Source organism: Phascolarctos cinereus, unplaced genomic scaffold (assembly GCF_003287225.1).
Source record: "Phascolarctos cinereus isolate Bilbo 61053 unplaced genomic scaffold, phaCin_HiC Scaffold_6;HRSCAF=336, whole genome shotgun sequence".
NCBI lineage: Eukaryota > Metazoa > Chordata > Mammalia > Diprotodontia > Phascolarctidae > Phascolarctos > Phascolarctos cinereus.
In genome coordinates this window covers 965535-990690 of record NW_027556069.1, presented here as the reverse complement: position 1 = coordinate 990690, position 25156 = coordinate 965535, and the positions used below count along the sequence as shown (strand labels likewise).

Sequence of the window (25156 nt, the reverse complement as noted above, 5' to 3'; positions counted from 1 at the left end):
CTTGGGACGGCTCCCAGTGTAAGAGATTAATTCTGCATGTTAAGACAGAATTTGCCTCTACAACTTTCATCCATTGTTCCTAATTCTGTTTGCTGGGGCCAAATTTAATCCTTCCTTCTAACTACACTTCTAAAACTAGAAGACAGTTCTCTTGTCCCCCACACCCAGCTTTATCTAATTGTTGTCATTCCTGGAGCTGGGCACTGAGTGAGGGAGGACCCCAGAGACCATGAGAGATGCCCAAGGCCCTCCTCTGCCTCTCTCCCTCCAGACATCCCTCTTGGACACCTCACTTGGGAGTCATGACCTAAAGGGATTGCTAGTTATGTGATCTTTCCTTTCTCATTGATGAAAATGTTTAGAAAGCGTTGTTTCACCTTAAGGATTGCTTTGCCTGAATCCCAAAAGTTCTCTCTGGGATGTTTTCTCATTTTTGTCATTTTGTTTAAAAAAAATGCTATCTCATTTTTGATTTACCCCTTGTCACACCAATTCTTTGGGATGACATTATTCTCCAAGTTTGAATCCTTTTTGATTGCATCACAGTCAGTAACAGATGAGGTCTAATCTTTTTGCTTTTTGTTTTAGAGGTTTTCTTTTTCTTGTCTTCTCTGCGTATGTCTCTCCTCCATCTTTGTCTCTTCCTTTGCCTGTTTATTTCTCCATCTTTCCTCTGTTTCTGATCTCTTTCTCCCTCTCCTTAGGTCCTGCCCTTCTGTCTCCCCCCTTCTACCCTTGCCAGCCCTGCTTCCTGGGCCTGGGGATCTCGAGAACCCTCAACCCAGGGTCGGGGCTTCTTCCCTCCATCTGGGAGAGCAGCATTCCCACCTGTGGGGCCTCAAGAAGGAGGGGAAGAGATAAGGAAAGGAGAGGAAGATGGAGGGAAGGAAACAGGGCTAGGAGGGAAAGGTGTGGTGGAGAGGAAGGAAGAGGGGGAAAGGCAGACGTCCCCTCAGGAGACACACACACGGAGGAAAGATACAGTTCCCTCCTTTCCCTGCCGCCCAGTGCAGCTTCCAGGGCCTGGGGGTCTGGAGGTCCCCCAGCCCATGATGGGTAGGGCTCCCCTCCATCTGGCAGGGGAGAAGGTTGCGGGAAGAGGAGGAAGATGGGGAGGGGGAAGAAAGATGGAGGGAGGTGTCAGGAGCTCTTTAAGATTTAAGGAAACGCAGCGAGCCATAGAGAGAAAAATCCCCCATCTCACATCCTCCCCCCCCCAACCCTCCAGGAGGTTGTGCTGGAGGGGCAGGTGAGGCGGGAAGGAAGTCTCTCTCCAGAATTGGCTCCTCGTAACCCTAGCCATGCCCCTCCTCCTGGCTCCTTTCCCTCCCTCCATGTGGCTTCCGGTCCTTGGCTGAGGTCACTGGGTTCTAGTTCCGGGGCCGCCTCCTCCTCTTTATCCCTCTTCCGGCTGACGGGGAGGTAGGGCTAGACCATACCCTGGGCCTGAAGCCCAGCCAGGCCGTTTTCTCCCACCTCTCATCATCTGGCTTCACAGGCCCCCCCCCCCATAGAAGGCCATCCCCGCCCCATCTTCTTCCATCGTCACCGCCCTCTATTTTTCCGTGAGGGACGGAGGTAAGCCCCTCCTCTTGGTATGACGTCACACACGCCCCCTTCCCTTTGAGTGCTTTCTGTATAGGGAGGGGCTGGTTCCACGAAGGTGGGGTGGTGGCGCAGGCAGCTTTAGGTCCCCTACCCCATCCCCAGTTTCCAGTGTGTGAGAGAAACCAAGCTCTAGTTAGTTCCCCCCCCTACTCCAGCCTCTGGGGTACCCCCTTCCTCTTCCCCCTTCCCTAGACCATCCCCGCAAGTCTGGTGGTGCTCAGCAGGGTGGGGAGAGTACCACCCCACTCAAGGACATGGGACCGCACCCAAAAATATGGCATCTCATGCTCCTTCCTCCCTTCCAATGTCGCCAGCCCTGCCCTTCAGACTTAGGAGTCCCTGCTGAGGAAGAATTCAGTGTCCATGAAGGTGTCAGCTGGTCTCTATTGCTGGTTGCCATGGTGACTGGTCTGTTTCCAAGGAAACCCTGAATCCTGCTGGCCCTCACGCTAGCTAGCTCCTAATCAGACCTGTATCATGTGACCTCTCAGCCAGGAAGAAACATGGGCTTCTTCCCCACTTTGAAAAGCCAGGAGGGCATAGTCCTAACTCCCTTAGGTGCTGCAAAACAACAGGAGATATGCACACATTTCCATTTATACATATCCATGCACAGAGAGAGACGAAGAGACAGAGACATACAGAGAGAGAGAGAGAAAGACAGAACCAGAGAGAGGAACAGAGAAGCTGAGAGCAGAACAGGAGCTCTGTAAAGTAGCTGTAGGGACAAGACTGGAGCCAGGAGAAGAATATAAACCTGCCATCTATCATGTCATCCGTCCACTGATCATCTCCCAGCCAGTTTGCCAGTAAATCTGTCCATAGCCCAAATGCATGGCTCAATTCTTGAATTTCCCCAAAAAGTCTCTGGACAGTAAGGAATGCTATGCAGATCACAAGGCTTCAAAAATGACAAAGTTTTTACATGCCACATGGGGACCAAGGGACAAGATCTACAAGAAAATAACATAGAAACAGTTTAGAAGGAACCCAAAATAGGTAACTGAGAAACTTTTAATTCCATGAGGAATACAGAGAATAAATAAAGAAAAATTCTATTGTCACACACTTCTCTTGCCAGAGAAGTGGTGGATCTAAAAGACAGAATGAGCCATACATTTTTGAACTTGGTCAATATGAGAATTTGTTTTGCATGATTGTGTCAGTTAGTCAATAATCACCATGTCAGGAAAGCACACTGCAGGCTGTGGAAAGTATAGAATCACCTTTGTATCTTCCCTCCACCCCCATCCACAATCGTGAGGCTAAATGTCTTAGACTTCAGCAAGGTGTTGGGCAGAGAGGAAACTAAGAAGGAAGATACTTTGGCCCTCCTCAGTGTTGATAAAATGCTGTCAGGAATGCATCAGGGCAGCCCATGGGCCAGTGGGAATCCACCTTGTCTCTACCCTTGAAGGTAGGGAATAAGTGATCTGAGCTGGGGGAGCTAAGGTACTTAACGTGGAGAAGGGGAGAAAAATGAGCCCAGACTGGAACAGCCTTTTCTTCCTGAGGACAGGGAGCACAGACAACTGAGAGAATTCTCTGGTTTCAGGTGATAGGGTGGTCCCCTGTCCCAAACCAGGAAGCCACCACCTGGGCATTCAGTCCACCCTACCTGGTGGGAGCAGTGCAGACTATGAAAGCCTAGAGGACCAACTGATCCAAGACATTGTCTCTTCTTCACAAACCAGTCTCATTGTATGTCTGTATGATGTGAAAGTCAGTCCTCAGTTCCTCTAATCTTTCAAAAGTTTTTTAAATTTTTTAAAAATGTGTAAAAACAATTTTTGACATTCTTTTTTTTTAAATTTTGAGTTCCAAATTATGGCCCTCCCCTCTCCTTGAGAAGGAAAGCAATTTGATATAGATTATACATGTGCAGTCATGCAAAACATTTACATGTTAATCATGTTGTGAAAGAAAACATAACCCCCCCCCAAAAAAAACGAGAAAGTTAAAAAAGTATTCTTCAATTGCATCCAAACTCCATCAGGTCTTTCTCTGGAAGTAGATAGCATTTTTCATTGTAAGTCCTTTGGAATTGTCTTGGATCATTGTATTGCTGAGAATAGCTAAGTCATTCACAGTTGATCATCCTTATAATATTGCTATTACAGTATACACTGTGTTCCTGGTTCTGCTCACTTCATTCAGCATCAGTTTATATTAAGTCTTTCCAGGTTTTTTCTGAAATCATCCTGCTCGTTATTTCTTACAGCATAATAGTATTCCATCATATTCCCATCCCACAGCTTGTTCAGCCATTCCCCAATAAATGGGCATCCCCTCAATTTCAAATTCTTTGCCATCATAAAAGAGCTGCTACAAATATTGTAATATAGGTCCTTTTCCTTATTTTTGATGTATTTGGGATACAGACTTAATAGTGGTATTGTTGGGTCAAAGAGCGTGCCCAGTTTGATTGCCCTTTGGGCATAGTTCCAAATTGTTTTCCATAATGGTTGAATGAGTTCACAATTCTACCAAAGCTGCTTTAGTGTCCCAATTTTCCCACATCTCCTCCAACATTTATCATTTTCCTTTTCTGTCATAGTAGCCAATCTGATAGGTGTGAGGTGGTACCTCAGAGTTGTTTTAATTTGTATTTCTACTCAACAGTGATTTAGAGAATTTTTTCATATGACTATAGATAGCTTTTATTTCTTTGTCTAAAACAACTACCTGTATATCTTCTTTTACCATTTATCAATTGGAGAATGACTTGGCATTATTATAAATTTGACTCAGTTCTTCATATATTTGAAAAATGAGACCTTTATCAGAGAAACTTACTGTAAAGTTTTTTTTTAATGGTTATGATTATTATTTCCCTCCATCCTATTTTTTTTTTGCCTTTTTATCCTTCTCTCTCACCCTTTACCCTGGCCCGCCTCAAAAGTGGTTTACTTCTGACAACCATCTCTCCCCATCTGCCCTCCCTTCTATTAGCACCCCTCCCCACTTCTCTTATCCCCTTTCCCTCCTATTTCCCTGTAGGGTAAGATAGATTTCTATACTCAACTGAGTGTGTATGTTATTCCCTCTTTGAGCCAGTTCTGATGAGAGTAAGATTCAAATGTTGTCTTCCACCCCCATCCCTCATTTTCCCCTAGAGTGTAAAAGCTTTTTGACACATCTTTCACGTGAGAAAATTTACCCTATCCTACTTTTCCTTTTTCTCTTTTCCCAGTGCATCTATTTCTCACACTTTAATTTTAATTTTTAAATATCATCCCATGATAGTCAACTTACACCCATGCCCTCTGTCTATGAATTATTCCTTCTAACTGTCCCAATAATGAGAAAATTTTTACGAGTTACAAGTATCATCTTCCCATTTAGGAAAGTAAACAGTTTAACCTTATTGAATCCTTTATGATTTCTCTTTGTTGTTTATCTTTTGATGTTTCTCTTGAGTCTTATATTTGAAGGTCAAATTTTCTAGTCAGCTGTGGTCTTTTTATCTGGAATGCTTGAAAGTCCTGTATTTCGCTGAATATCCATTTCCCCCCCAAAGAATTATACTCAGTTTTGCTGGGTAGGTGATTCTTGGTTGTAATCCTATCTCCTTTGTTGTTCAGAGTATCTATTCCAAGCCCTCTGATCCTTTAATGTAGAAACTGCTAAATCTTGGGTTATCCTGACTGTGGCTATGATATTTGAATTGTTTCTTTCTGGCTGCTTGCAATATTTTCTCCTTGCCCTGGGAGCTTTGGAATTTGGCTATAATATTCCTGGGAGTTTTCATTTTGGGATCTCTTTCAAGAGGTAATCACCCGATTCTTTCAATTTCTATTTTACCCACTATTTCTGGGATATCAGGACAGTTTTCCTTGATAATTTCTTGAAATCTGATGTCTAGGTTCCTATTTTGATCATGGCTTTCAAGTAGTCCAATAATTCTTAAGTATCTGCCCTCGATCTATTTTCCAGGTCCACTGTTTTTTTCCAATGAGATGTTTTATGTTTTCTTCTATATTTTTTCATACTTTTGGTTTTATTGATGTATCATAGAGTCATTTGCTTCTATTTGCCCAATTCAAATAAAAAAAATATTTTCTTCAGTGAGCCTTTGTATCTCTCTTCCCCATTTTTCTAATTCTACTTTTTAAGGATTTCTTTTCTTTAGTGAATTTTTGTACATCTTTTTCCATTTAGCCATTTCTGATTTTTTAGTTCTTCTCTTCAGTGGAGTTCTCCTCAGTAGACCTCTTTAACCATTTGCCTACTTTTTTTTGGTAAATTTTTATTCATTTTAAGCTTAAATACAAAATGAGAAAAGAAAAAAAAGAACATTTCCATGTACACAGCAGAACGTGAGAGGATTCAATATAAAACAATAAACTTCCATTTCAAGAAAACCTATATAATAAATACTACACATTGTTTTCAAAGCTACCTAGCTTTTCTTTGCTTCCTTCTAGGGTTTTTTGTTGTTGTTGTTGTTCTCTGCTGTGCATTTTTCACTTTATTTTTTTCTCCCTCCCTCCAAACCCCTCTCCCCTCTAAAGAAGGCTACAGTTAAACAAAGAGATAGATTATAAACATATACATATGTACACATATACACTCTTACACATATATGTAGCACCATACTATGTATATTTCCACTTGTCATCTGTTCCTCTGGAGGTAGATTAGCATCTTCCTTCATAGATCCAAGTTTTTCCATGTTTTTTCTAAATCAATCAGCTCATCATTTCCTAAACCACAGCAATATTCCAACACAATCATATCCTCTCTGAGAGATTATGTGTGAAAGTTTTCCCCCAATTTTCTATTTCTTCTATCCTTGGCTATACTGGTTTTGTTTATACAAGTTTTTAATTTAAAATAACTGAAATTATCCATTTTACATTTCAGCAGTTTTCTTGCCTTACAATATAATTTAAAGTCTGATACTACTGAATCTCCTTCCTTTACATCTTTTCACCCCTGGTTTATTTTGTTCTTCCAAATGAACTTTGTTACTATTTTTTCTAACTCAGTAAAATAAAATAATTTATTAATTTAATTGGGGTGGCATTGAATAAATAGATTAGGTAAAATTATCATTTTTATTAGATTGTCTTTACCTACCCATGAGCAATAACTATTATTCCAATTATTTAAATCTGACTTTATTTGTATAAAAATGTTTTATGTTTATGTTCATATAATTCCTGTGTCTGTTTTGGCGGGCGGACGCTGATTTATTTTATACTGTTCAGTTATTTTAAATAGTCTAAAACAATATTGAATACTGTTGGTGATACATAGTATAGTTTCCCTATTTTTCTCTTTTAATTAAATCAATTTTAGCTTTAATTTTGAGATCATGATTACTGCCCCTGCTTTTTTTACATAGTAGATTCTACTCCTGACCTTTATTTTATCTTGGTGTATATCTCTCATGTTTATTGTTTCCTGAAAGCAATATATTGTTGAATTTAGATTTTTTTATCTGCTATCCATTTTGGTTTATGGGTAAATTCATCTCATTCACTTTCTAAGCTATAATTACTTGTTGTTTATTTCCTTCGTTTCTGTTTTTCCTCACTATCCTTCTCACCCTATTTACCCTATCCCTTCTCACTTCCCTGCTTTACTTCTACCCACTACCTTGCCCTCCTAGTCCTTAACCTCCCCACCCCTCTAAAAGTCCCTCCCTTATTCTCTCCCCCTGCCTTATCCCCTTGCCCTCTTATTTCTTTCTAAATTTGGAAGACTTTTATACCCTATGAGATGTACATGTTGTTCCCTTTTTATCCCATTTTATGGCTTTTTTAACTCCAGTGTCTTCCTCTCAGTATGAACCCAGATCTTCTTTCTCCTTATAGTAGCCATCTGTGGTTGGATTCTTTCTGTGTTGCTTATTCATTTTATATTTATTTTGTTTTTAACAACTATTAATATAATCAAATACTAGTCCTGAGATGTGGGGAATGATGCCCCAAACCTCAGGTCCTTCCCACAAATGCTCTTGCTCCCTGTGGTCCCTCTGCTACTGCACTCACCAGATGTATGCTAGCTTCTCCCTGGCAGTCTCAGCCTGGGACATGTCAGGTCAGCACAGCTATGCTTGGAGTCCCTCGAGAGTGGAAGGTCCTTCAGTCTTCTCCTACTCAGTCTTTGGACTCCTACACTGTCCATGAGGTGAAAATTTCTGAGGCTGAGGCTGCCTCCCAACCCAGCTGTCCCCAAGGCTTGTTGTTTGTTGATTCTGAGGAATTGGTCTGGAAGTGTTTACACTTCATTCCTGCTAAATTTCTGCCCTGGAGGTCGGGTCTTTCCTGGGGTCTTCTCAAATTGTCTTAGAAGGACAACTGCCTTACCCCAACTCCTCTTTATTTCTGCCGCTCTACATTCACTCTGAGGAGTTGTTCTGTCTTTCCTTTTTTTGTGGAGGAAATTTGGAGAGCCAGAAGTTTTCTGACCTTCTCCTCCATCTTCCCAGAATCCTCTCCAGCCTACTTTTTTTTAAGTATTATTTTCTTCACTATTTTTGTGCATCTTTTAGCAAGCTGTTGATTTTTTTTAATGATTTTCTTACATCACTCATTTCTTTTCCCAATTTTTCCTCTCTCATTTGATTTTTTACATCCTTTTAAAGCTCTTCCAGGAATTCTTTTGTTTGTTTGTTTGTTTGAAACTAATTCACATTTTTCTTTGAGGCTTTGGATATAGCTTTTTTGACTTTGTTGTCTTTCATCTGAGTTTGTGTTTTGATTGTCTCTGCTGCCATAATAACTTTCTATGGTCAGGTTATTTTTTGTTGTTTGCTCATTTTTCCAGCATATTTCTTGACTTTTAATTTGATTTTTAAAGTTAGGCTCTGCTCCTGGTGTGGAGGGGCCACTATCCAAAGCTTCAGGTTTTTCATGCTGCTGTTTTCAGAGCTAATTCTGGGGGGTTCTGTAAGTTTTTGATTCTTCCAAGGATCTAAGGTGAGGTGTAGCCTCTGTTCTCATGGTCTGTGCTCTGATCTGTGAGATACCACAAGTTGTCTTTTCTGCTGTGGTACTCTAACCAGGCTCCTTGCTCTTGCTAGTTTTCCTTGAGCTAGGACTGTGAACCTGAACTGTATATGGACTATGCAATAGAATCTTGTTCTCAGTGCCAGCAAAGGGTCCCCTGTAATCTCCTTCTGACCAGTTGTCCAAACCCCGTACAGTTTGTGACCTGACAGTTCCAGAAGTTGCCACTGCCAATTCAGGCACCCCCAAGGCCTGCTGCTGGCTTGCCAGGGTGGGGCCTGTGTTGGCCTATGCTTCACTCACACCCTAGAGAGACAGACCTTTCCTGCCAACCATCTAAGTTGTCTTTAGTTGCTTCTGCAGCTCCAGAGTTCATTTCGAAGCATTATTTTAAAGTGGTTTGGAGAGAAATTTGGGAGAGTTCAGGTAAGTCCCTGCCTTTACTCTGCCATCTTTGCTATGCTCTTTGTGCTATATATTTTTTTAGTATTTTATTTTTTTTTCCCCAGTTACATGTAAAAACAATTTTCAGCATTCATTTTAAAACTTTGAGCTCAAAACTCTCTCCCTCCCCACCTCTCCTCATTGAGTAGGCAACCAGTTTGATATAGGTTATACATGTATAGTCATGAAAAAAGATACCATAATAGTCATGTTATGAAAGAAAACATAGTCAAAATAAAACTCAAGAAAAATAAGGAAAAATTATAAAAAGTATGATGCAGTCTGTATTCAGACACTGTCAGTTCTTTCTCTGGGGATGGATAGCATTTTTCATCATAAGTCCATCAGAGTTGTCTTAAATCATTGTATTGCTGAGAATAGTCAAGTTATTCACATCTGATCATCATACAATATTGCTGTTACTTTATAGACAGTACATTTCACTTTGCATCAGCTCATGTGAGTCTTTCCAGGTTTTTCTGAGAGCATCCTGCTCCTTATTTCTTTTTTTTTTCTTCTAATTATTTATTTATTTTTAGTTTTCAATATTCACTTCCACACGATTTTGAGTTTTCAATTTTCTCTCCTCCTCCTGTCCCATTCCAAGATGTCATGCAATCTGATATAGGCTCTACTTATACATTCATATTAAGCATATTTTCCCATTAGTCATGATGTAAAGAAGAATTAGAACTAATGGGAGGAACTGTGAGAATGAAGCAATAAAACAAAACAACAAAGGAAAAGGAGAACAAATAGTGTGCTTCCATCTGCATTCAGACTCCATAGTTCCCTCTCTGGGTGTGGATAGCATTTTCCATCATGAAGCATTTGGAGATGTCTTAGATCCTTGCATTGCTGTGAAGAGCCAAGTTTATCAAAGTCAGTCATCCCATAATGTGGCTGTTAACTGTGTACGATTTTCTCCTGGTTCTGCTCACTTCACTCAGCATCAGACCATACAAGTCTTTCCAGGTTTTTCTGAAGTCACCTGTTCATCATTTCTTATAGCACAATAATATTCCATTACATTCATATACCACAACTTGTTCAGCCATTCCCCAATTGATGGGCATCCCCTCAATGTCCAATTCTTTGTCACCACAAAAAGAGCTGCTATAAATATTTTTGCACATGTGGGTCATTTCCCCATTTTTATGATCTCTTTGGGATACAGCCCTAGAAGTGCTATTGCTGGGTTAAACGGTATGCACATTTTTATAGCCCTTTGGACATAGTTCCAAATTGCTTTCCAGAATGGTTAGATCAGTTCACAACTCCACCAACAGTGTGTCAGTGTTCCAGTTTTCCCACAATTTCTCCAACATTTAACATTTTCCTGTTTTCTCATGTTAGCCAATCTGATAGGTGTGATGTGGTATCTGAGAGTTCTTTTGATTTGCAATTCTCTAATCTAATAATTATTTAATAATAGTCTAATAATAATAATCTAATAATGATTTAGAGCATTTTTTCATATGACTAGAGATAGCTTTAATTTCTTAATGTAAAAACTGCTTGTTCATATCCTTTGATCATTTATCAATTGGAGAATGACTTGTGTTCTTATAAATTTGATTCAGTTCTCTACATATTTTAGATGTGAGGCCTTTATCAGAGACACTTGTTGTAAAAATTCTTTCCCAACTTTCTGCTTCCCCTGGTTACATTGGCTTTGTTTGTGCAAAAATTTTTCAATATAATGTAATCAAAATTTTCCATTTTGCATTTCATAATGTTCTCCATCTCTTGTTTGGTCATAAATTCTTCTGTTCTCCATAAATAACTATTCCTTACTCTCCTAGTTTGCTTATAGTATCAGCCTTTACATCTAAATCATGTACCCATTTTGAGTTTATTTTGATAGACAGTGTAAGATGTTGGACTGTGCCCAGTTTCTGCCATACTCTTTTCCTGTTTTCCCAACAGTTTTTGTCAAATAGTGATTTCTTATCCTAGAAGCTAGGGTCTTTGGGTTTATCAAACAGAAGATTACTATACTCATTGACTACTTTGTCTTGCATACCTAACCTGTTCCACCCTTTTTCTTAGCAGTACCAACTAGTTTTGATGATTGCTGCTTTATAATACAATTTAAGATGTGGTATGGCTAGGCCGCCTTCCCTAGCATTTCTTTTCATTAATTCCCTTGGTATTCTGGACCTTTTGTTCTTGCAGATGAATTTTGTCATGATTTTTTCTAGCTCTATAAAATAATTTTTCTTAGTTTGGTATGGGACTAAATAAGTAAATTAATTTAGGAAGGATTGTCATTTTTTATTATATTAGCTCGGCCTACCCATGAGCAACTGATATTTTTCCAATTATCTAGATTTGCTAAGTGCTGTATTTTTCAGGTCTCATTCCTCAGAATGAAAACCACCAGGATATTCCCTGGAAATGTCTACCCCACCAGAAACACCCATACTTTGGAATGATACATTTAGCAGAAGCCAGTGAAGTTTTCTGCAAGATTCTGTGTAGCAGACCTACTGGATATCTCTCATCCCTGTGTCTGTGCTTTTCACAGGTTCTCAGAATCTCATTTCTCAGACAGTGTCCATGAAATGTCATTTGTACAACCAACATGCAGACTTCTTGGTTTTGAAGACACCTAAAACTTATCACCCAACAGAATGGAGCCCCAGAGACCCTGGAAGTATGCAGAGGCAACAACATTTCCAACTCAACACAGTTTTCAGCTTTAGTACGTCCCACAGTGGGAATCTGTTGGATTCCACTCTGAACATCAAAGACTTCGGAGGGAAGCTTAATGGAGGCTGCTCTGCTCTATATATCTACCTTTGGATCCTGAAATTCCCATGGCATGCCATTGAAAAAGGCATCTGCAGTTGTGCAGATGACATGGATATCTAGCATTGCTGATAGACTGCCAAAGAGAGTGATGGTTTCCATTTCTGTAAATGTTATTTGGCTAGCAGCATAGTCCTGTGGATTCTTATGTGGGGAGCAAAGAGACTTTGGAGGCAAGGAGGTCAGATGAAGCTATTATTTCTGCCTGGGCTCCTCTAGGACATCATGGCCTGCTTTAGGAATCTCATCTCAAGATTTAATTCCTCAATCCAGATGCTCGGAATGCCATCATCTGCTTATGATTTCCATGTTGGAAATACCACATGGTGAAGAAAATCAGATGGGCCCTAGGGTAGGATGCTACTTGCTGTTTCCTAAAGATGGTTCATTGTCCCTAGTAATTAAAATTAAGATGGGCAGATTATCTTTACTGATGGCAAAAGGAAGTTAGCCCCATCCTTTTTTCCTCTGTTGTAAAAGTAACCTACTTTCACAACAGAGACAGACAGATACACACACACACAGATTATAATTAAACTAAAGTCTGGCAGCCTTTGAGTGATCTTTCTTTTGTGAAACCGCTTCACCAAAATGTCATCATTTCAGCCTATTGTGTAGTGACCCCAAAACAATTAGTGACCTTTGAGTGGCATGGAGTCTCTTTTGCCTGGGATCCAGCCAGCACAGACTGTGATAATTTACCTTTCTGGGGCAAATTATTGAGAGAACATCCAGAAATAGTCCCCTGCAGTCTTGCTTTGAAGACATTTTCATGCTCTATGTCATTAGAAGGTTTTAAAAATGTTGTATTGGACCAATGGAAGTGATTTCACTCTAGTTAAGCCAATATAACATTCCCCCATTTGCTTACTTTATGGTTAAATTATATGCGACATATGACATTTACTTCTTTCTCTGATTTCCCTTTTCCTTATTTTTTCTTTTAATGTTTCTGGTTGTTTTCAGCATTGGTCCTATCATTACCATGCTGTGTTTCCACCTCTTAACTTCCTCCAACCCCACTGTTAGGTTTTAGAATTGCACTTTCTTTTAAAAGGTTTCTATAATCAAACATGTGACACAGAGGGAAAGAGCCTATGAAGATAGATTCCTCTGGAGCTTTTCTTTGCCTTGTCTTCTTTCCTTTCCCCCTTTATACTTTCTTGTTCAAATGCCTGCAAAATCGACAGGTCTTTGAGAAAGTTGTCTTGGGGGGGGACAGGCTATGTATAAAGAAATTTTCTTAATAGGATAGAATAATCTCTAGTTGCAGGTGAGATAAGGAGCCCTTCCAGTAGCTTTACAATAAATAATTGCCATGTACATGCATACATGCATACATATATATGTGTACATATATTGTTTGTGAAGGATCTTCATTTGCATCGCTTTAATTTATGTTACACACTTTAAGCACTGTTGTTTCTACCCTTCCTCAATGTTCTTCTGTATAAAAGCAACTCAAACTATTTTTTTAAAGAAAGTTTATATTATAGCGGTTTTGAAATCTTTGCTTATAAGTATTAAGAAATGTCTAATTGGCTGCCATAATTTAAAGCTTTGGGGGTGTAGTTTAGTTTTGTTTGGATCTTTTAGGGGCAATATGTTTTTCCTGGAATATGAAGTCTGAAGCCTTCTTGTGCTGGGAATACATGTAAGTTGTTGAAAAATGACAAGCAGTCTGGGTATGTCTCTGACGCTTTGTATCATTCTTAATTGAACACTCAATCATTAGACAATAAATAGTATTATCAAATGAAAAATAATGTTACAAAAGGATTTCAGACCGTGACACTAAATCCTTAGAACTTAAATTAAGTGCTGACAGGGTTTATTTCATTCAGTTGAGTCTTAAAGGAACACAGAATTATTTCATATTTCTTAATATTTTCCTTAAATAGGTAATGGGGAGAGTGGGGTGGGTTAGTATGTCTCCACAGATGGGATGTTTAATAGTTGGAAAAAGAAAAACGTTCTGCTAAGAAGCCTGAGTGTTTGGGTGCTGTCTGTGAAGGTATTACAGCGATCAGGGGGCTTCCTGGTATACTGGAGAGGGCGCTAGCTAGGCTTTGAGGCAGGAGCCAGGATTTCAATGTATATCTCCTGACTCGAGGTCTAGTACTTTCTCCAGTATAGCCTCTTCATTTCTACAATACCATCAGAGATATCACCCAAATAGTCAGCTACCGTGCAGTTTCCTAGGTCTGAAATATATTTGGTTCTAATTCCTACTTTTCAGAATCCTCTTCCTACAAAGTTCATATTAGGGCCCACCCCATCCATGTTGCCCTTCTAGATCTCTCTCTTTGAAAATGCTGTACCCCTCCTCAGATGTTTTCTAGAACCCATAGCCCCAGTTCCTTGAAACTGTAGCTCAGAGAGGAAAGATGACTTCCCTAGCTCATGCAAATAGTAAGCAATAGAACTGGTATTTCAGTCCAACCAAGTCATAGATTCTACATTCAAGCCTCTTTCAGCTACTCATTGTCTCTTAGCTCCATAGGAAGCTAACAGGGAATTTCAACCCAAGGGAAGTGAGGACACAGTAAGAGCTTGTAGCTGCCCTCACGCAGGTCAAGTCCTCTGAAGTGATGGTAATAAAGATCATTCTAGTCCAGAGTATTCAAAGACTTGCTAAACAGTGGCTAGTGACCTTAAGCAACTGCAGTACCTCTTAAGGATAGAAGGTGCTTTAGGTCTGGACACAGGCAAACTTCATCCTAAGTTTTCAAAAGCATAATTTATGGATATTTGGAACTTTAAGGCATTGAGTTTGACTTCAATTCTTGGTAAAATTCTAGAGTTGATTATTTTTTAAAAAATAGTTAATGAGTATCTAGAAATTTAAAAAAAAATTACTATGAGCCAGCATGGGTTCATTAAGAACCAGCTGCACCTGATTAATAGCTTGACTGGGTTGCTAGACTGCTCACTAAATAGAATTCCATGGACATGGTATATCTGGATTTTGGGAAGTCATTTGGCCAAGTATCTGATGATATTCTTGAATCACAACTTGAAGAGAAGTAGACCAGATGATAGTATGGTTAGAATGGTTTGGAACGCAACACCTAAAAAGAGTGTTGGTTAAGGAGAGTAGTGGAGTGCTGTAGTGTAAGGAAGGTGAATTTTAGCATGTTTATGGTGGATTTTTGTTATTCTTTCCTAGAGTTTTCTTCCCAGGATGCATAGCCACAACAATCTCTAGTTTCCAGGTGGTAGATATGAGTTCTCACTGTCATGGTTCAAAACAGTTTCTACTGTGCAGTTACAGTAGATATAGGGATGAAGTGATTTAAAATTGTGAAGCTGTTGTTGGCAATATGCCTTCTTTGTCTGTTGCCCTATAAAGCAAGTGGGCACCGGTCAGTGACTGGGGACCCCCATAAGGGTGAATGTGCAGGCCGAATGCTGTGTGTGCCTCACCCGGCCCCCATTGAGGATTGAGGAGATTTAGGGGATGCACAAGTTGTGCTTGTCTCGATTGATCCCATCAAGACAGAGGGGTAAAGCCCTCCTGTGTCTCCTACCTGAGAAATGGCTTAGTTGGTGTTTACTTGTGAAACACCCAGAAGAGTATCTGTGACCCAATTCTCTTCAACATTCTTATCAGTGACAGGGATGAGGAGGTGGGGGGAAGGAAATAAGCATCTATATAGTAACTCCTGTGTGTCAGGTACTGTGCTATGTGCTTCTTACAAATATTATCTCATTTGATACCCACAACAACCCTGTGAGGCAGTTGCTATTATCATCCCCATTTTACAGTTGAGGAAACTGAGGCCAGGAGGGATTTGGTGACTTGCCCAGGGTTACACAACTAGTAGGTGTCTAAGGTCAGATGTCAACTTAGGTCTTTCTAACTCCAGGCCCAGAGTTCAATCTATTGTACCACCAGCTGCCTCTAGTTATTAAATTATCAAATTATCAGGTGGATGATATACTTATCAAATTTGTAGATAACCCAAATTTGGGAGTGATAGAGGGATAGCTAATATGTAGAATGATATAGCTGATGTCCCCCCCCCAAAATTTCCAGAGGTTATAATGGTGAGCTAAGGAAAATAAAATGAAACTATTTAGGGATAAATATACTGTTCTCCACCTGGATTTAAGAAAAAAATTAGCTGGACAAGACATAAAATGAGGGAGATATTGCTAGGAAACCATTATTGTTGGGAAAAAAAGACCAAGATTTTATTGGACCGCAAGCTCCATATGACCATGCACAGTAATCACACTGATAACGACAACTTTGGCTGCACTGATCCAAGTAGGTAGAAAAGCTAGAGTCCCCTACTGTGCTCTGGTGCTCAGACCATATCTGGAGCAAGGGGTCTAGTTCTGGGGACAACCTGGAGTATGTTCAGAGGATCAAGGGATGCTAAGGCAAGGTAGCAAAATCATGTCAGAAAAAGATTGTTTGGAAGAACTGAGAGTGTTTATCTTAGAGAAGAAATGGTGTGTGTGTGTGGTTGGGGAAATGTAACTGTCCTTAAATATTTGAAGAATTGTCAAATGGAAGAGAAAAATCGATTTTTCTTCTTCTCAGAGCATCCAGTTAGGAGCAATGGGTGAAATTTAATGGGAGACTGATCCTAGCTCAACAATAAAAACATTCTAACAATCTGAGATCTCAAAACTGGAATGGCTCAGTAAGACTCCTGTCAACGGGAGTCTTCAAGAAAAGGTTAGCTGTTCCATGTCAGATCGATTCTTTGGGTTAGGGTTGGATTAGAAGACATCTAGCTCCTCTTCAGTTCTCTAATTCTTTTAGCCTGTGCAATACTAACCATTCATCAAGCCTAACTCATGTCACCTTTTTAAATCTTATGAGCCCTCCTCAACCAAAAAATTACCTCCTTCTCTTCTGAAGGATTGTGACCTCTCTTAACATTTTGTACAGTCCTTCTTTGAACATTTATTTTAGCTTTCTGCTTTTTGCGAGATGTGCTATAAAGTAAGTTATTTGTGTGTTTGTCTTGCATGCTATATTATAAACTTTTAAGACCAAGAGTGACATTTTCTTTTTTGTTTTTATTTTTTCAGCCAAAGACAAAGCTTATTAGAACATCCCTCACACTGAGGAGACTCTTAAGGAGTCTGAACTTTAGTGAGCTATTGGCTAGATTTTAGGAATCTGAGCAGTGGCTAGATTATAAGAATCTGAGCATCTTAATGGAGACAAGATGGACCTGATATACAGAAAGAATGTGGAGGCATCTGGGAGTGGCCAAGTAGTCTGAGGGGACTCTGAGTAATAGAAAGCCAGGGACCTGAACCCTGTGACCAAGGGAGAAAGGAGCTTAGCTAAGATTAAGGGTGGGAAGTGGCAGGGAGCCATAGGGAGGTAAGACAATGGATGACTAGACTAGGTTAAGGATAACAGAGAATTGAGGGATTGGGTGTAGCCACAATGAAAGGCCAGTTGATGGGATTGTAGCTTCAGGTGAATTCCAGAGATTTGGCCATGTGGGAAAATTCAGGGTTTTTCCTTTCTGTGGTCCATATCCCAGTCCCATCATTTCCCCCTCAAACAAATTCTTTTGGGGTAAGGGGCTTCTGAAACTGCTTCCTGCTGGCAAGGGGCATAGAGCTGTCCCTGCCTCGAGGGGTTTCCAAAGAGGAGGTTAATTGGAACCAAGCACAGGCTGCATGTAGGGAATAATAGGGGAACATTGGCTGGTACCTAATGTTTGCTACCAACTGTAGGTGAATGGCCTATAGTCTGGAAGACACAAATCTGACAGAAAAGACTGCAGGGCCCAGATATGACAGGATAAAACATCCTTAGCTCTGTTTGGATTCAGACAATTCAGTTTCCCAACCATGCAGTATCAAATCCACCTCATAGCTAGACTCAGGAATAGCCAGGTGGGTAACATTCCTTTTTAAAGGAACACAATGGGGAAATTGAGCCAAGAGGATCCCATCTTAGACTGAGGCTAAAATTGTCCTCTCAGCTTTTCCCAATGTTGACTTCCCACCAGTATCACATTATCTGAGTAGCCTGTGGCATTTCTCTCAGATGGTGACTTAATGATTATCGATGGATTATTATGATCCATTAGACAACTCGAAATAAAATCCTAGGAGCTTTTACCTCAAACAACAAGTTTCATTAATTGCAGCTTAGGAAAAACTTTTCTAGGATTTACATCTCAAACTTAAATTTGTCCTGGTGTAAAAAGCCAATCATTAGAGATTTCTATACACTTGCAGACTCTCAGCAAGCCATACATAACCCAAACAAGCTTTTTGGCAGCTTTACACATTTAAACAATAACCAACAGTAGCCAAATTATTTTACTGGTAACTAAATTATTAAAAGTTGCTTGGCATAACTGATATAAAATGTTCACCAATTTAAAATTTGTAACAAACCCATTACCAATCAGGTGACTTCAATTTTGTTAAATGCATTTCCAAATTCCTTTACACAGAGAATCAACATCTCATCATTAACAGTTAAACCTACAACTTTAAAAAGAGCATGGATACCCAAGTTTGGAGGCTAGCTTCTTTACCTTGAGCAGAATGTGCTGAACCTGGGTGATGCTTCCAGGTAAAGGTTGACCCAGGGCCCAAGGCCATTGTTAGTGGGGCTCATGCTGTAGCTGCTGCCCCTCCTCCCTCCTTCCTTTCCCCAGGTGGGCAAGGGCGAAATCACAGGTGAGGGGGAAAGGGTGAAACTCTCTTCTATGAGAGGGGTTAACAGACACCTTCTTGACTCAAGGGAAGGGAGTGACCAGGGTTGTAAGGAGGTGTTTGAAAACTTCTTAATGATCAATCACAAAACCTCCAGAATCTGCCAAGATATTTTCAGCTGTTCTAACTTTTCCCTGTAACCCCCATGAAGGAGGATTCAGGGGTGTACAGGGAAGGGAGTAAGTAAGCCTCAGGGAACCAAAAAGCAAGTGCAGTTTCCCCCCAATTCCCTAGCACCAAGACAATTGGCAGAATTGGGCATACAATTCCTGATAGGGCATCCATTCTTGTCCTCTATGATGTGGAAGGTGTACCCAGGTCCATGGCCTCAAACCAACCCAGTGGACTGAGAGCCTGAGAGTATCAGACTTAGTGTGAGACAGCCTCATAACTGTCTGCCTGAAATGCACCTCCAAGCCTTGGTGCTTAGAGAGCAACCCCAACTGCAGAGCAAGAAAGGAGGGAAGGGAAGCTTACATACCTTCAAGTCTTGGCTGGAGAAGAAGTTGGGTTTAGGCAGTTTCCCCATATGGGCCAACAGAATGTTGAGGTTTAGGGGTGCTAGGCCCCAAAACCATAACACTCAGGTGCTGTCTGAAAGAATTCAACCCAACCCTTGTTTCAGCCAAAGACAAGGTTTATTAAAATATCTGTCACAGTGGGGAGTCTGCACATTAGTGAGCTATTTGCTACAGCAGTGGCTGGATTATAAGAATCTGAGGCCCAGAGTGGCATTTAAAAAAATTCTTTTTAGTTCCTAGCTTGTACTTTGTCCATAAAATGCCAATAAATGCCTATTTCATTTACTTAAATCATCCAGAAACTAAAATACTCCTAACAATAATCTTCATATTATGTTTATAATCTCCTCATAACTTCATGCAGTAAATAGCATGATAGTAGAGGAAAGAAGCCTAGATTTATAATCAAGGACCTGATTTGAAATCCCAGCTCTTGGTGCCAGTCACTGTCACTTACTATGTGTGTGTGTGTGGACATCAGTTTCCTTGCTTGACCTTTGCTTCACCATTTGTAAAATGAGGAGGTTGGTCTAGATGGCTTCTAGGATCCCTTTCAACTCTGAGTCTGTGATTCATCCATGTTTTCAGGATGGGGAAATTGGGTTTCCAAGATTTTAAATGACTTGTTCATACTCACAGAGCTAGTGAGGGGAAGAGATGCGACTCTCAGGTCTCATGGCTCCAACTGCATTGTTGTTTGATATGGGGTGTTCCAAAGAGTGGATTTTAAGCTTTAATAACCCAAGAAGTAGAAATGCTAGAAACTTACCAAAAAAAAATTTGCAAGTTTAAGTACATCAATTTCCTTTACACTTGTGTAGCTTTGTGAATTGCAATCAATATATTTTTCCTTTCCATTTTCACAAGTTTGGGCACCCTGTCATTATGCACTGGGGCCCTTGTCAGCCTGGATGATTGGTGGAGGAGGTTCTCTTGCTCTGTTGGCCCTCTTGATCACCTGCTCTAGCTCCATTAGACAGGTTCTTGTGGGATCGTGCCACACTACAGCTCATGTCCCAAATCCTCATTCTTTAGATGGGGTGACAAATGCAGCAATGGATGAAGGATTTCAGAAATTAGGAAAACCAAGTAGAGCTATCTATTAGCACAAGATGGTGTTATGTTAAATTTTAGAAAAGAAACATCAACATTTTAAAAATTGAATTGAAAAATGATTAATAATAAAATCCTTCAAAGGTTGTTAGTGTAAGTTTGTAGCTTTTAGACTTCTGAAGTTGTTAAAACTTTAAAGCACTGAGAGCTTTAGGCCACCGTGGATTTGGTCACAGCATCCTAGAAGGGACCTAGAAGGGGGGGGGAAGAAAATGAACCCCAGATAGGTTGGGAACTGCCAAAAGTGGCATCAGGAATGAGCCCTAAAGGTTGAAGGTCAGAATTTGAAGGCAGGTCCTCTAACTGTAGAATCAGTGCTTCCATGCTACTTGAGTTAGAACAAAGCCTGTGGGAATGCCATTTTGTATTAATTCTTTTTTTTTTAAATCTATCTCATACCCTCTACATTTCTTCATTTGCTTCCTCATTACTTATTTGTAGAAACATAAAAATTATTGAAATTTGAAGAAAAAAACCCAAATATATCCTTTAACCACATGACAAAAGAAGGTCATTCTTTTATGTGGAGGTTTTTTTGTTCAAATTTATTATTTGGTAGCTAAATGATAAATGGAAGCAGATATAATGCCATTGTCCTTTCCTGTCTGACTCTCAGAATAAAAGTCATTGCTGATAAATCCTCATGGTTTATACACGTTTAAGTAGCTTTCTCTTATTCTGGAAGACGGTGTTGCTGTTAGACTGTGGGGTGAAGGTTTATCTTAGCCCTATGTTACTTAGGTACTGACTACAATGTTTTTACATTTGGGAATTTTAAAATGTGACAGTCATTTACAATAGCAGTTTTCTAGTGGTCTGCTTGGCCTAGTGGGGGAAAAACATTTGCTTAGAAATTAATCTATCACAGTTGGTTGTAGAACAATAGAGAATAAGCCTCTTGAGGGCAGGTATGCTCTCACTTTTGTATTTGTATTTTCATAGCTTACTACAGTGCTTCGCATATAGCAGATGCTTAATGAATGCTTATTGATTGAATGAACGATTTGTCTGTTGGGTAGCTGGGTGTCCTTGAGGAGTCACAATCTTTTTGTGTCTGTATAGCTGTCTGTAAAATGGGAATGAGAAGCTCCTTGTCCTCAATGTACTGTCCTATGGGAGGAGATTTTATCTCAATCATTTGTATGACCCCTTTTAGTCCAGAACTTGTTTCAGTAAATATTTCCTGATATCAGTTTGTGCTCAAGCTGTAAACTTGAATGATAAACTGTTTGGAAGCAAATTAAATGCAAGTTTTTCATAATAATATAAACAGGATTTTCAGGGTGAAGGACCAAGACTGAATATGTATGCAGTGATTATAATTAGATTTGTTTGGGACTTGTCAGGTTGAAATCTTCATTTAGCCAAAGCTAAATAAATCTTATAAAATAATTATGCATTATTTGTCTTTTTCAGTTATCTATGCCCTAGCTCCCTCTTATCATATTGGCTCTGTGTCACATTTTTCAAAATCTGGCAACAAGGTTAGGGGAGCACCTGTATTGAAAAAGGAAAAATATTTGACTGTGAAAGACTTGGGTTACAAATCCAGGCTGGCAGTTGTTTATACTCAGGGGTTGGGGGTAGGGGAGGTGGAATTTCTCTGTCAGCTCACAATAATTTATGAAGATCTGCTGATTTGGATCTCTTGCCTGCTGAGTCAGGAAATTTGGGTCTGCATGGGATTAATTCACTGATTGGCTTTCAGTGAGGCATCCTTCTGAGCCTCAATTGCCCTAATGATGACATTGAGTTAATTCCATAGGATCTACCTATGTGATGGCTAACATGTTCCAATTTATAATGCCTTTGGTTGTGCTCCCAAGAAAGGCCTGGAAGCCCCCGTGCTAAGCTGAAAGAGAAGTTCAGAGATCTTTTATGTGATCTGAAATGATTTGTTTTTTCTTCTTTTTAACGATATGGTTATTTCAGCTGTGCTTTCTGAGAGGTCAGGAAGATTTGGCTTTGAATTCTTCCTCTGCCATTTAACTGGCTGTTCGACTGAGGGCGAGGCACTTAACCTCTCTGAGCTTTGGTTTCCTCATGAGTTGAATGGGGATAGTTCTATCCATAGTAACTACTTCATAGAGTTGTCTTAAATGAAATAATATAATGTGTTGTATAAAATTTAAAAATAGAGGCCTTTACAGGTCATGAGCCCAACCTGCCGTATTTTAATTATTTTCAATATAGTTTTACTTTTAAAATGTTAATAAAAATATCTTTTCTCTCCCACCCCATTCCACCCTATACTGGGTAAAGTGGGCAGTGGGAGGTTAAGAAAGACAAATTCCCTGTAGTAAATATGCAAACAAACAAAACAGATTTCTTCATTGACTCTGTATGTGTGTGTATCTATACATACACACACACATACACCCATACATACATATAGTTGTATATGCAGACATACACTCATAAAATTCTATACTCTGAATCAATCATCTCTCTGTTAGGAGGTGGATTTTACAGATGAGGAAACTTAGCCTTACAGATTTGAATTTACTTGTCCACAGTTACTTGGGTACCAAGGAGATGGTGCAGTACTTGACACTGGACTCTAAATTCAGGGGATTTTCGGCTTCCCAACACAAATGTCAGCCATTATTGTTATTTTCAGCTAGTGGTGACTGCAGCCTTTGTCAAAGCTTTTATGCCATCATTTGTGAGAAAGAATTGAGTTTTATTTATTTTACTTTTCTTAGAGTTTCAGACCTTGACAGACTCAGCTTGTACCTGTACTGTTCATGCCAAAAAATGGAATTCATTAGTGACATTTAGTGAAATGAGACCAATCTCAGGCAATTGTGGATCCCCAAAGAGTCTGGCAGAATGGAGGTGACTGGGATTCTAGTTAGTTGTTTAACGTAGTTGATCTCTCATGAAAAATATTAGGAACAATTGACCGTAATGACTTTTTATCAGGGTCAGGACTTCTGAAAGAGACTTGTTATGCCTGTCTACTTGGCCAGAAGAGTGTAGACCTCAGTGTTCCTATTCAGAGAGAGGACCCTTGTGAAAAAGTCACTTGTCTAATTTGTTGACCATGATGCTCAAGGCAACTTTTTTTCAGTCTAATTGCTCTAGATATAGAATATTTACTTCAGGATAAATGATGGAGATTCCCAGTACACACTCAATCTGCTAAAGTCCCATGCACTTGAATTGGAAAATCCCAGAAACTCTTTATACTCTAAAGTATGTGAGATCATCAGTTTAGAACTAGAAGATGCTCAGGGATTTCGTTCTGTGGTACTCATTAATACAGTCATGACAAGGACATCAAAGTATGCACATGCTTGTAAATGTGGAGGGCATAAGCAATTTGCAGAATTTAGAGAATAAAGAATTCCAAAGAGACAGAGCAAAGGATATACTTAAAGAAATGGATGATTGAGGATCAGGTAAACATGCCGACTACACCATTTCTCAGGTAGGAGACACAGGAGGGCTTCTAGTACCTCTCTCACTAGCAGGTTCGTTTTTGATCCAGTCAGACAGGAAGGCAAGAATGGAGTCATAATAAGGGGTTAAATAAGCTTACTTTATTCCAGCCTAGTCTTCTCAAAGGGGTTGCTGATAATGGGAGCACCAACTGCTGCAACATTCCCTAACAACCCTTCTCTCAGGGGTGATGTGAAGGGGCGGGGGGCAATTACCCCTCTGTCTTGATGGGGTCCATCAAGGCAGGCACAACTTGTGCACCCTCCTAAATCCCCCCAAGTCTCAATGTGGGCCGGTTGAGGTACACACACAGATTCCCCCTCCCAAACCCAAGAAAACCCCAAAAGCAATCACAAAGAGTCAGACATGACTGAAAAAATAACTCAGCACAGTGACTGGAAAATAATAAATACTTAGTTGGTACCCCCCCCAGCATATTTATGCAATACTAATTTGCATTTACCAATTGTCATTAAAGGGCTACACACAACTTCTAAACTAAGCAATCTCACCTTATCCCTACCACAGCCCAAAATTGCATGCATGCACACATACACACAAATAAAACCTCATTTCTTTCAAGTATAAAAGATAATTCATAAACTTGTTAATTGTTCTTCCTCCCTGTTGAGGCTCATACATGGAGCATAACATCTTAATTTACAGTTTACTGGTAGACAGTCTAGCAGTTGAATTAGCTTTGCTTAGTTTTGGTCTCAAATTTGAAACTATAATAAGGCTTTAGCAAGATTGTTTAAAGTTCAGCTATGAAACCCAGAAACCTGGCAAAAAAAAAAAAAAGCTTTTATTCCAAAGGACTCCAAAGAGGGCATGCGTAGTAATCTGAGAATAACAGGGAACAACTTTAAGATTGGCTTTTTTTACATCAGCAAATGATTTGCTAAGATTTGAATTTTTTTCTTAGTACCAAAAACGCATAATGCTTCCAAGCATCAAAGTAACTGCTGCTATATGATCATAAAGGTCTTAACCTTGAAAGGGGTGTTTGATTAGACTAGAATGAGAAAGATAGAACTGGTAGGTACAGGAAGCCAAAGTTAGGGAGACATGTGCAGTGAGTTCAAACCTTCCCTTCATGATTACCCAGAAAAGAATCTGATAGACAGTAACTTTAAAGGGACAGAAGCACAAGCCAGTCTGCGAAATCTCATCATGTTTTTGTAATCCTTTTGTTTTCTTAGCTTCCAAGCAAGTATATTGCAGAAGCAAGGTAGTTGTATAATTCTAATTGAGTAATAGCAAACTATATCATCATTGAGTAATTTATAAACTTACCACCAGGTGATAGATGCTTTAGTACTTCCTGGAGCAATACTATAACACTTCTGAAAGATTTTCATGTGTATGTGTGCGTGTCTGTGTGTGTGTGTGTGTGTGTGTGTGTGACACATACATACATATCATTATATAGAGGTAGGTAATATTTTAGCTATATATTTCTCTTAATGATATAATATATAGATAGGTAGTATATTATACATATATAATATGTATACATACATACATACATACATACATACATAC

At 39.7% G+C, this 25156-nt stretch overlaps 1 long non-coding RNA gene across 1 annotated transcript; it reads left to right on the top strand.

The window, feature by feature from the left end:
- Positions 1–1387: 1387 nt before the first annotated feature.
- Positions 1388–12375, top strand: LOC110202230 (uncharacterized). The gene is made up of 2 exons (XR_002322667.2): positions 1388–1578; positions 11542–12375. It is a non-coding gene; the product is annotated as an uncharacterized LOC110202230 (long non-coding RNA).
- Positions 12376–25156: the final 12781 nt, after the last annotated feature.